Source organism: Podarcis melisellensis (assembly GCF_964234715.1).
Source record: "Podarcis melisellensis genome assembly, chromosome: 16".
In the NCBI taxonomy this organism is placed as follows: domain Eukaryota; kingdom Metazoa; phylum Chordata; class Lepidosauria; order Squamata; family Lacertidae; genus Podarcis; species Podarcis melisellensis.
Window position 1 is genome coordinate 20,386,541 of NC_138533.1, and position 13,079 is coordinate 20,399,619.

The window sequence follows — 13,079 nt, forward strand, 5'->3', positions numbered from 1 at the left end:
CTTGCAAGGAGCTGGGTGGAAACTCTGTTGCAATAGAAAAACAAAGACCTGCCTTGCTTTTCCTGGATCTGGCCTCCATCCATCCTTCCCTGACCAATCATGGACTTAGGGGATGCAGATTTGCTTGGGGAGTTGGGCAGCAAAAGCCAACCCCCACTTTTTCTACAACACTAGGAACCAGTTTCCCTTAAGCAAGGTCACTGGCAAAGACTTTTGCAGCAATGGCACCTCCCAGCTCGGGCTAAACCAGCCTGGGTGACATGTCTTAGTTTGTCCAAACCCGTTTTCTCGTCCAATTAAGTCAGGGCAGCCTCATGCACTTAAAGCTTCCCTGCTCCCTGGAGGAAAATGCCAAACCTGTCAGAGAAAACAAACAGGGGCTTTCCTGAGCCTGTGTGTGTTCTGATTAACAAACCTATTAGGCTATAAAACCTGGGACCCCTGTTCTCCCGGTAAGAGCATACATTAGGGAGCTGTTGACAGTTCCTAAGTTTGACCCCTTGCACGATTGCTGGAGACCTATCAGCAAGTCAAAAGGAAAGCCACCAAGACCTCTTTGTTCCTGGGGTGGCGGGGCGGGGGCATGGAGAAGTATTTTGACACGCAGTAAATGCCAGATGTACCGCTGTTTTAATCTGTAACATGGGAGGCCAACGTGGGAGAGGGGTGGGCGAGCTGGGAGGGAAGAGGGAAAGGAGGAGGAGCCTGAGCGCTTTATTAAAAGTCAAGTTCCTTCGGTGGGTTGTTTGATAGTCTCCAGGCCTGGCTGATGCAGGCTGCAAAGGTCCGGCTGGGTGTGGGGAAGAGGCTGCTCCGGTGGTTCAGAGAGAGGCCGCATGGAGTGTTTATGAGGCTCCTATGGGCTTTGCCACACACCCACAGTTGCTCTTTGACATCTCAGAAGCCCATTGAAAAGTGCTGTCCTCTGCATAGCGACTTGGAAGTACATTCCTTCTTGAGTTCAAGGGGGATATTGTAATCGTTCCACAACCAAGCAAGTTGTACACAGGGATGGGCGAATCTCCTAATTTGGGGCTCTCGTCATTCCAATCCTAAATTCAGATCGACACACCTCTGCAGCATTCTGACACTCCCCCCCCCCATACACAGTCCTCATAAAAAAACCCATCTGGATTACAGTGTGGATTTCTCCTCATTTGCACAATTTCTGCTAGGCAATTTCCCATGATGTAATGCATTTTTGTATGCCGTTTTCACTAATATAGGCACACTTGACCCCACCCACTAGATGCATTCATGTACACCTTGTTTCACTGGGAGACTGCATTGCAAAATTTGGAGAAGTGTGGATTTTGAAGGACAACTAGGCTGCTTGCAAATAAATTAGAGAAGGCCCACTACAATTGAAGAACCTAAATCAGTCCACTCCATTAATGTCAGCAGGTGTACTTTGAGGAGGACTAGCATGGGAGCCAACCTGTCTACTTCAGCACTTTGTTCTCACAGTGGCCAAGCAGACGCCCATGGGAAGTCTGCAAGTGAGAGCACTACTCTCCAGGACCTGCGATTCCCAGCAACGTATTCCAAGGCACCCTGCAGCCAACAGTGGAGGTAGAACTTAGTCACAGTAGTTACGATCTCCTCCATGAATTTGTCTAATCCTCTTTTAAAGCCGTCCAGGACAGTGGTCATCATTGCTTCCTGTGGGAGTGAGTTCCACAGTTTAACTGTGCAGTGCATGAAGAAGAAATGTCTTTCGTCTCTTCCAAATCGTCCAACGTTCAGTTTTGTTGGATGGGCCCGGTTCCTGGTATTATCAGAGAGGCAGTAAATGTTTCTCTATCCACTTTCTCCATGCCACACATCATTTTAGATGCTTATTCTGGCATGTCTCCTCTCCCTCACCTTTTTCCTGGTTAAAAAAAGCCTTAAGTGTTCTAGCTGTCCCTCATAGAGGAGTTGCTTCATCCCTTCGAACAGTGGGACAGGAGAACACAGCTTGATATCATCTATGGGGTATGAATTGAGACTGTGTATACGCCATAACATCTAAATCACATGACACACACCCCACAAGAATTTTGGGAACCACGGTTTGCCAAGGGTGCTGGGAATTGGAGCTCTTATGGTGTAAAACCACAGCTCCCGGTATTCCTATTTTTGGAGGGGAGGGAATATAATTGAAATGCATGTTGTGTACGCAACTCAGATCGAAGCCCTGGAGAGAGCTGGATGATAAGACCTCACTCCTGGACCTCTGCGTCTCCGCTCCTTGTGAATCGCAGAGGAGTCCCTGCTGGGTGTACGTGGGGAAATTCTGCTGAAGGGGGTCTCAGTGTAATGCTGATCCCAGCCAAAATTGGTTACACCTCCTTGGGTTACACCCCAGAGGAGTCCTCTGCTTGTGGGAAGGATGGGCCTCATGCGGCAGACGCGAAGACAGGGAATGAGATAGGCTTACCCCCCTCGTCACCATTTCTCAGCGGTCCTGTGACATGTAAATAGACGGCCTGGATCAGAGGAGGGACAGCAGAATGGGATGCTTAAGGGTGGGTGGGTGACACACACACACACAACATTGCTCCCGGCTTTAAGAGGATTGCGGGTGCCCCAGCTCCTAATCAGAGCTGTAAAAAGACGGATGGAGCCAGCAGCACACCAGACTAAGTGCTGGATTAATTGCTTTGCTCTCCGTGATGCTGAAGGCTGTTTGGGGCTTAGGGGGAGCACCGTGGGGGACTTTCTCAGGACTGTAAAGTGGAGGGTGGAGGGAAGGGAAAGGATAAGTTACTGGGGTGGGGCAAGGAAGCTTCTAACTATGGGGTTTGGCATGGTTGGGAAATTCAGACACTGACTTATTTTTATTTACAAAATTTATACACCGCTTGATTTCAGCAAAAGCCTCAAAGTGGTTTGCTGAGGAAGACAAAGACTTATCACTAAAATAGAAATAAACATACAGCAATAATTTAAAACATATAAAAAGTAAAGACAGACGGAAAGAAACCAATGCCCACATCAGCTTTCTAAGCATCTGGGTTGGCTTGTCAAACCCAGAATGATTTTAGCAGGCACTGAAAAGCATGAAGAAAGAGAGAGAGAAAGACTTGCATAGTAAAAAATAAATAAACATTTTCGTGATTTCCATAGCATCGTTCAGTCATGGTGCTATGGTCCTTTTTGGTGGCTGCCCCCAGACTTTGGAATGCCCTGCCTAGGGAGGTAAGACTGGCTCCTTCCTTGTGGTCTTTCCATCGGCAGGTGAAGACCATCTTATTCCAACAGGCTTTTGGGAACTGACTGCTTTTAATGAAATGCTTGTGCTGTTTCTACACTGACCTTAGCTCAGGATAAAACAGCTTGCTGTGTCCCTGGGTCTTGAGGGAAGGTCAGCAGGAGAGCACCAGCCTTGAATGCAGAAGGCCCCAGATTCAACCCCCGCCATCTCCAGGTATGGCTGCGAGAGGCTCTGTCCAAATCATACATATAGCTCAAGTGGTAGAGCATGAGAACCAACCCCTTAATCACAGGGTTGAGGACTCAAGTCCCACATTGGGCAAAAGATCCCTGCCTTGCAGGGGGTTAGATGATGCTTGTGGCCTCTTCCAACTTTACAATCCTATGATTCTATTAAACCCCGAAAAGCCACTGCCAGTTTCTGTAGACAATACTGAACTGGATGGGAAAAGGATCAGATTTGGCATAAGCCAAGTTCCTATGTGGAAATTCCACCTTCACACAGATTTTGAGGCTTGGCAGCAAGATTGCTTCTCCCTCTTCTTCTTCCCTGATGACCTGGGAGAATTGTCTGCACATGAGGCTCTTTCAACTCCTGCCTGTCTCCATCTGCACAAGGCAGAGATGCAGCAAAACTCCCTCTGTTTCTCTCCCTGCATTTATCTCAGCACAGTCCTGCAGGTGGCATAGCAAGCCCTGTGATCTCAAGCAGAGGCAGCGGCGGAAGTAGCAGCACAGAATCCGCTCCAGATCTTGTGCTGTAGAACGGCAGGAGCCCCAGGTCTAAATTTCAAGGTATTCTAGCCCGTCTTGGCCAATTAGCACAAAATTTGCTCGCAGAGTAACAGAAAGGCCTAGCAGGCCATCCTTCCTCCTATTACTGAGGTTCAGACGGTGTGTGCAATTAATTATGTCAATAACAGGAACAAGCAAATCTCTCAATTTCATTTTCTCCTTTCCCCAGTTTTAAGTTCGATTTTCTACACTGGTTTGCTTTTCTTTTTTTTAAAGAAAATGTCCACATGAAAATTCACCAGCATCTTAGCAGGGATTTCTTCAAATTTGCACATTCTTTGTATGCCTGATGTAGACATTCTGTACGGCAATGTATTATTGTATGTTTCTATCACTACTATATGAATTTCAGTTCTATATGCATCCTTATACACATTATTGGGCCGGAGAACCACACTGCAAAATTCAGAGAAGTGGATTTTTGAAGGGTGGCTGTGTTTTGCTACATTTAAAGCATGATGATACCACTTTAAACATGACTTCCACCAAATAATTATGGGAGCTGTAGTTTGTTAAGGGTACAGCTCCCAGAATGGTGTACATAGAGATATATTAAAATTTTCTGGAAGAAGTTGTTAATTGAACAAACAAGAAGAGGTCCAGAAATGGGTGGTGAGATGAGATGAAGGAGGAAGCTAAGAACCAAGGTTGCTCCATGGGCTAGTTGTAAGTCAGGAGTAGACAGGTGCAATCTACCTGAGGGCAGACTGGGATTGGAGGGGCTGTGCCCCACTTGCCCTAATAAACCAGCCTCCTCTGCTGTGTCCCTCAACCTCTTTCTTACCTGTCAACATTTGTCAATGAACAGCTGAGAGAAGCCACATTGAGTTTTGAGCCGCTCAGTGATGCTTTCATCCGTTCATCCATTCATTCATATGAGAACCTATATAACAAAATCTCTAAGCAGTTCTCACCATTTGCAATCATGAAACCACAAGCAAAAAGACTGTACATAAGATCAAAATGCAGTAATGATCCAGTAAAACATTTAGCAAAACACTGAAGGAAACGGTGCCTGTGGGCTATTACGATGCTTTGAAAAAAAGGCATACTGGCCCATATTCACACCCTAAACTGTGGTTAACCTTAACTACTGCTTGTCCAGACAGTGCTTTGAAAAAAGAAACATAGTGGCTCATGTTCGCACCCTAAACTATGGTTAACCTTAACTACTGCTTGTTGAAACAATGTTTTTTTGGGGAAAGAAACCTAGTGGCCCATGTTCACACCCTAACCTGTGGTTAACCTTAACTACTGCTTGTTAAAACAAGCTTTGGACGTCCAAAGCACTTCCCTTTCTCTTTGCTCAATGCTGAGGCTCTCGATTAGGTACATTTTCTCTACCTCTTGGAATGCTGTTCCCTGACTTGTTGAGTCTTACCCTTTTCATTCCTCCCTTTGGCCCCCTTTCTCCCGTGTTTGCTTTCTTGCTTGTTTTTGGCAAGCAGATTCTGGATGTCAAGCTCCCTTGCTAGCTGTCACACAAGAGGGTGGACGGGAGGAGGGGTGCATTCCCAAAGTCGGATTCGGGGGGGGGAGGGGTGTCTCCAGAGAGCAGGGAAAGTGGGGATGAAGCAGCAGCTCTGTTGACAAGGAGAGATAAGAGCAATGATGGGAAGGCATTTGGGTGTGGTGCTTTGATGATGCAGAGATCAGGTTTGTCTTCCTGCTTGAGGGCAATCTCATGTACCCAGGCGCCTACAGTTGACCATATATCCCCCCCCCTCCAACTCCACAATCAGCTACATTTTTGGTCTTAGCTGTAGTTCATCTAGGGATAGGCGAGAACTTTGATCCAGTTGTTAGGTATTTAAAGGTGTGATTTGCAAAACAATGCAAGAACCGAAACACAGCCATTCTTTGAAATTCGTAATGCCTCTGAATTTTGCAATGACATTCTTCAGCCAGGTAAGCTGTGCGTGTAAGAAATTCTTATATTAGTGGGGGGACAGACATAGAAAAACGCATTGCGTTGAAGGAAATGTTTTTGTATTAGACAAAATTGCATACAAAATATGTGCTTATTTGGGGGGTAAATGCGCACTAAGATGCTAGGATAAAGTGTGCATTAAATTTATGTATTTGGGTAAATAACGTACAATAATGCATAATATATAGGGCAAATATTAGTGAAGAAACATAACATGTATTTCATTTATTTATTTTCATTTACTTATTGCATTTATATCTCACTTTTTTTCTCTAAGGAGGTCAAGGTGGTGCACACGGTCCTCCCCCTCCTCATTTAATCCCACAACAACTCTGGGAGGTAGGTTAGGCTGCGAGAGGCAGTGAACTTCATGGCCGAGTGAGGATTTGAACCCAGATCTCCCAGGTACAACAAAATTGCACATGAATGTGTGCATATTAGGAGAAATCCACACTAAAATGCTGGTGGGTCTTCATGAGGTTCACAAACTGGGGTGGAAATGTCGAGTACTGAGCTGAAAATCTGAAAAAAAGAAAAGAAACTGAGAGAGAACAAAGCCACATTCTCAGATGTATGTGAGTGCCTTAGAAAAAAAGACACATCTAGTCTCTGTTCCAATATTTAACCACTAGAGAGTGTGGGGAGGGGGAACTAAACTCCAATAAACTCTGTCCAGGGTTCAAATCCTTTGCTCTGCTGCACGATGCACATCAGGTGACCTGGGGCCCATCCCACTTGACCTCACAGGTATGTCATAAAGACAAAATATGAGAGGGAAGATGCGAACCATATAGGTAAAGGTAAAGGACCCTTGGACAGTTAAGTCCAGTCAAAGGCAACTATGGGGTTGCAGCGCTCATCTCGCTTTTAGGCCGAGGGAGCTGGCGGGAGCCAGAAACACTGTGACGGAAACCAGAGCGCATGGAAACGCTGTTTACCTTCCTGCCGCAGAGGTACCTATTTATCTACTTGTACTGGCATGCTTTCGAACTGCAGGAGGTTGGCAGGAGCTGGGACAGAGCAACGGGAGCTCACCCTGTTGCGGGGATTCGAACTGCTGACCTTCTGATCGGCAAGCCCAAGAAGCTCAGTGGTTTTGACCACAGCGCCACCTGCATCTCTATGCAAACCATATACACCATGCTGAACCCCTTGTGGGAAAGTGGAGATATAAATGCAACCATAAGCAAATAATCAATAATGCTGATGGTGGGTGGGACTGAAGTCAGAGGTGGGAAGGGCATCCTCTTCTCTTTCATTCTCCCTCTCGCACCCCCTTTTCTCCCTCCCTCTCTCTACCACCCCTTTCCCCTCATCCCCTGTTCTTGACATCTGCATGACACTCAGCCAAGGGTTGTAGCCTTCAGACTGGAGTCTCCCCAAATCTGCCTTCACAGGGTCCTAATTTGTTGAAACAGAGGTGTTGACTTACCTGTGTCAACTCCCAGGAAAAGCAAGGCCCGCCAAGGTAAGCAAAGAGAGTCAAGAAATATGCATTTTGTTTTGTTTTAGGGGTGGGGTCTCGAGGATTAAGCATCCGAGGCCATCCATTCCTAGCTATCCTTCAGTCTCAACACCTCTCATTTTAGAAGCGAAGTACTGGCTTTCCTTTCCCCACAAAGAACCTCAACCACCTCTCCATTCCACGGTGGGTAGGAGACTGGGATGTCCAATGCCTAACTCTGTGGCTCGGATCCGGCCTTCAAAGTCCATTCCACATTGATTAAAACCAGCTGGCCTCTGTGGCAAGCAGTTTAGAAAGCCAGATGTCTTGAGCCACAGAAATGATATTTCCTGCCCCATCTGCAAACATTTGACTGTCCACCCGTGTTTGGGCATTAAAGCCACAGCCTGCTTTTCCTTCTTTGTCTCTCTCTCTCTCTCCACCGTCTCCTGTCTCCTCCCAGGGTGACATTTGAGAAGGGAGAAGTCCCTTCAGGCTGGTTTGTCATCGTTGCAACCTTCTATCCCAGTCCGAGCTCGGGAGGCGGGAGTGGGGGCTCTCCACCCATTTCTCTCATTCTCCCCCACCTTGTTCCAAAACCACCATACATGCCTTGGCGTGTGTGCACTGACCCCAGCGTGCTCCCAAACTGACCGGCTAGATCTGAATCCACTTATGGGGAGAAAGGAGAAAGCAATTTTCCCTGGGTTACGGCATAAACTGTTTAGTCTTGCCCGTCTGGAAAGGCTGGTAATGAGAGGGTGTCCATCTAAGCAATCACTTCTGTCTCTCCATAGTCTATAAACCTGGGAATGGTTTAATCTTTTAACACAGCAGCTGGCCTCTCAGATGATTTTTTAAAAACATTATTATTGTTGTTATTGTTCTTATTAACAGGATGCAATGTTTTTCATTGTTCTCTTGCAGAAACAGGACATTAATGCACAGATGGTATCAATTATTGCTTTGCAAGCTATACGTTGAAACAGAAAATCATAATCAATGGTCCCAACATTAGGGCGTCATAATTCATCAATCCCACATTAGGAAGTTGCAATCCATCAACTTGACATGAGAACAGGCAATGGCTTACTGGGACCCAGTTCAGCTCCTGGTGTAAGTCACAGGCACTCAAGAACAGGGCAAGGTCCAGCTACGCCAGGTCCCAGTTTGGCCCCGTGAATTTTGTTTTCTTTGCAATATATAATTGAATTCAATACTCTCTGAAATGGATGAGCTGGCTGCTTTGTGCTGAGGACAGGGCACTACAGCCAGGGGGTTAGATGGCCCTTCCTTTCTGGGATGCTTACAGTGCAAGTTGATAAGTATCTGTACCGTACATCCCGGACCACTCCTCCTCCTCCCGTCTCTGCAGCAATGCAATAGAGATCCACAGACATTTCATTGGATTGGCTTTTTCCAAAGTGGACTGACCTGATTCACGCTTCGTGGACTATTGCTAATGCAAATTTATCCTTTGATTTTTGCATTTCCCCAAATTTTGCAATGCAGTTCTTAGCTTACAACGAGAGAAGTGTACCAGAATGCCTATTAAAAATTGCATTTTAGGTTAGAGTGTATTTTTTGGGTAGAGTAGATACATACAAATTATGTGGATATTCATGCATTTTTTAAAAAATTCATGAACACACAGACACAAAGGGAGAGAGAGAGAGAGAGAGAGAGAGAGAGAGAGAGAGAGAGAGAGAGAGAGAGAGAGAGAGAGAGAGAGAGATGCAGATATGGGACAGGACTGAATTATGGACAGAAACTTGTGGGACTGACACCAAAGAGATAGAAACTGACTATTCCGTCCCTAAAAATGCAGGCACCTCACAAACATGCTTGACCTATATCCTCCAACAGGGGACAGATCCCACAAACTGTCCTGTTCACAACAAGTCACCATCCTTTATGGGTCTTTTTGGAAAGCTTTGCTCATATCACACCATCCATTGTACTGAGCGTCCTGTTACCTCTGGAATGCTCATTTTTGATCAGCTTTTCGTAATAAGGTAGAAGCCTACCTTCTTATCTGCAAAGTAACATGGCAAAAATATGTGTAATATCAAAAAAGATACATATAAAAGAGTCCATGGGCTCCTACATTCCCGTAGCATCATTTGATAAGCATTATTATGCACATATTTGTATACTGTGCATAGGAGGCAACTCCTAGGTGCCAAGGTCCCTTCAGCCCCCCCATAAAATATTTGAGGGTTGCTAGCCCCCTCCCCAAGCTGATGGGCATCGCCAGTCAAATGGTGTGCTTATACTGCATCTTGTGATCAATTATGCTGGGCGGGGCTTACCTGCCCCCCTCCCAATATTTTATTCAGGTTGGCACTTGTAATTTTGTAGCTTTTATTTTGCAATACATAATTTATAATAATAATAATAAAGTTGGTACCCCATGTATATTCATATAAAATGTGCAATAATGCATATAATAGTGTGTTGTTGCATCATAAAAATGCATTGCACAGCACATAACTAAGCTGCAGAACTCACTCCCATGTAGGCAGCAACCTGGATGGCTCTAAGAGAGAATTAGACAAATTCATGGAGAGCAATGGCTACTAACCATGATGACTGTGCTCTGCCTCCACTGCCAGAGGCAGTATGCCTTTGAAAACCAGTTGCTCGGAATCACAAGTGCTTTTGTGCTCAGGTCTGGTTCATGGGCTTCCCACAGGCTTCTTCCCACAGTGGTGTGGCATGGGTTGCCAGTGCCCAGGGGCCACATGGGGCTGGGAGGGAAACGGATGGAGTACGCATGCACACTCAACTGCCTAACACTATTCACCTCACCCAGGAGATTGCAGCCACAGAGACAAGAAAAGAAGAGTCTCGTCTACTGAGGTCACGTCCTAGTTCACATGGAGAAGCCATTACATGGAGCCCAGTGATGGAAGCATGCAGCTGTATTGAGGCAGCACTGGGTGTTGAAATTTTGCGCCCCTAGCAATATTGTGCCTGGGGCAACCCCCCTCCCCATGCTATGCCACTGGAACAACCAATGTGAGAACAGGATGCTGGACTAGATGGACGACTGCCGTGATTTAGCCGGGCTCTTCTTAAGTTCTGATGGGTTGATTTAGACATATTTCTATTGGGAATGTCAGAGAGCAGATTTTTTAATTTAAAAAAATCTATTATTTGCATTTGTAGCCAGAAGGCAATACAGTGGTACCTCGGGTTAAGTACTTAATTCGTTCTGGAGGTCCATTCTTAACCTGAAACTGTTCTTAACCTGAAGCACCACTTGAGCTAATGGGGCCTCCTGCTGCTGCTGCGCTACCGGAGCACAATTTCTGTTCTCATCCTGAAGCAAAGTTCTTAACCTGAGGTACTATTTCTGGGTTAGCATAATCTGTAACCTGAAGCATATGTAAACTGAAGCATATGTAATCCGAGGTACCATTGTATATATTAAGAAGGGAAACCTGGAAAACCCCAGGGAGTGAATGCCAAGGAGAACAGCCATGTTCTGTGGGGACCATTCCGCTGTCTTAGCAAGAAGCGGTTCTGTTATACTCATGCCCTCCCTGGCCTCAGCTTTTCAGGGTGTGGAACTGCAGAAATGATGGCTGGTGTATTCAGGGACTCCCCACACCTTCAGCCCATACTTACCCCATGCCTCTTAAAACTCCCTTTGTTTTCCACACCAGATCTATCTTGCTACATCTCAGCAGATCATGTGTCGGCAAAAGGCCGCAACAGCAGTTTGCAATCCCTCCCCGCGTTTTCCCTGCGGACTCGGATGAGGCCAGTTCTCTGGGCCCTCTGTGAATCCGTCTCCGGCATCTCCCTCCTCAGATGGGAGCAGCTGCCTGCGTCGTCCACCCCCCCCCCATCTCACATCCCAGCTGTAAAAGAAAGGGCTGCCATTTGATTTACGTCTGAGATTGGGGAGGTTGGGAGGGGTAGAGAAGGAGACTTGCATGTAAGACCTTTACCTCTCCAACCCCCCGCCCATTCTTCCCACTCCCCCCCCACAAATCCCCCCACCCCACCAGTCTCTCTCTCTCTACTCTCCACTTGCTTGTGATTTAGTGACATTTCTCAAATTCCCCAGATAGGCAGCACCAGTACATTCCTTCCTGCTCTCTGGAAATAAATCCGAATCATCCCCAAGACTCCGATCCGGGGATCCGACATATGGGCGAAAGTGAAGAGGATGATTGGAAATTGGAAATGGCGATTTGCCATATATCAAGCAGGTATTTTGGGGTGGGGGGAAATATATCGTCTCGCCTTATGGGATCTGAAAGAGGCTTTGGTCAGAAATCACGTAGAGGGCTTTCTCACAGGAAATAATGGATTAGAAGAGAAAATGGTTTTAAAGGCTGCCGGGGGGTGGGATGCTGCAGCACAAACAGGCTTCCTCTTAGGCTGTGGAACCTGGGCAAATAATATAGGGAATTTTCTTCTCTTTCATCCAGTTATAGTTATTCCACCTGATATGATAGCAGCTACATATCATGATGAAAACAGCACTTCTGTCCTGAATTGTGCTGTGTGTGTCGGTACAGTGGTACCTCAGGTTACATACGCTTCAGGTTACAGACTCTGCTAACCCAGAAATATTACCTCGGGTTAAGAACTTTGCTTCAAGATGAGAACAGACATTGTGCTCTGGCAGCGCAGTGGCAGCAGGAGGCCCCATTAGCTAAAGTGGTGCTTCAGGTTAAGAACAGTTTCAGGTTAAGAACAGAGCTCCAGAACGAATTAAGTTCTTAAGCCGAGGTACCACTGTATGTCCATAAGCATAGCGATGTGACTTTAGAAATGCAACTCTCAATAGATCTCTATAGAGCCGTGTTTCCCAAACTTGGGTCTCCAGCTGTTTTTGGACTACAACTCCCATCATCCTTAGCTAGCAGGACCAGGGGTCAGGGATGGTGGGAATTGTGGTTCAAAAACATCTGGAGACCCTAGTTGGGGAAACACTGCTTTAGAACAAGGCTAGGGGACCTGCAGCCCTTTAGATAGCATTGGGTTTCAGTTCCCACCAACCTATAAGAACATAAGAAGAGTCTACTGGATCAGGCCAGTTTCCTGTTCTCACAATGGCCACCCAAATGCCTGGGGGAAACTCCCACACAGGACCTGAACACAAGAGCCCTCTCCTCTCCTGTGGCTTCCAGCAACCTGCAGTCAAAAGCATTACTGACTCTGACGATGGTTAGCTGAGCATTATGTCTAGTAGTCACTGATAGCCTTATGCTGCCCAAATCTGTCCAGTTGTCTTTCAAAGTCACCCAAGCTGGTAGCCATCCCTGCCTCCTGTGGCAGTGAGTTCCACGATTTAACTATACATTGCATGAAGGATTTCCCCCTCTGTCCTGAATCTCCCAACATCATTGGATGTCCACAAGTTCTCATGCTATGAGTTATTTGCTTTTTCCATGCCATGCATAATTGTATAAACTTCTATCATGTTGCCTCTTACTCACCTTTTCTCTAAGCTAATAATAATAATAATAATAATAATAATAATAATAATAATAAAACCCCAAACACTGCAAGCTTTCCTCATCCCATTGGTGATTTGGATTGCCCTTCCCTGAAACCTTTCCAACTCTACAATATTCTTTTTGCACTGTGTGGAGAAGTTCTTGCTTTCGCCTGCCCTGAATCTTCCAACATTCCCCATAAGATCTTTCTTGTGTCACCACCAACAATGTTTCTCATGCTGATGGGACCAAG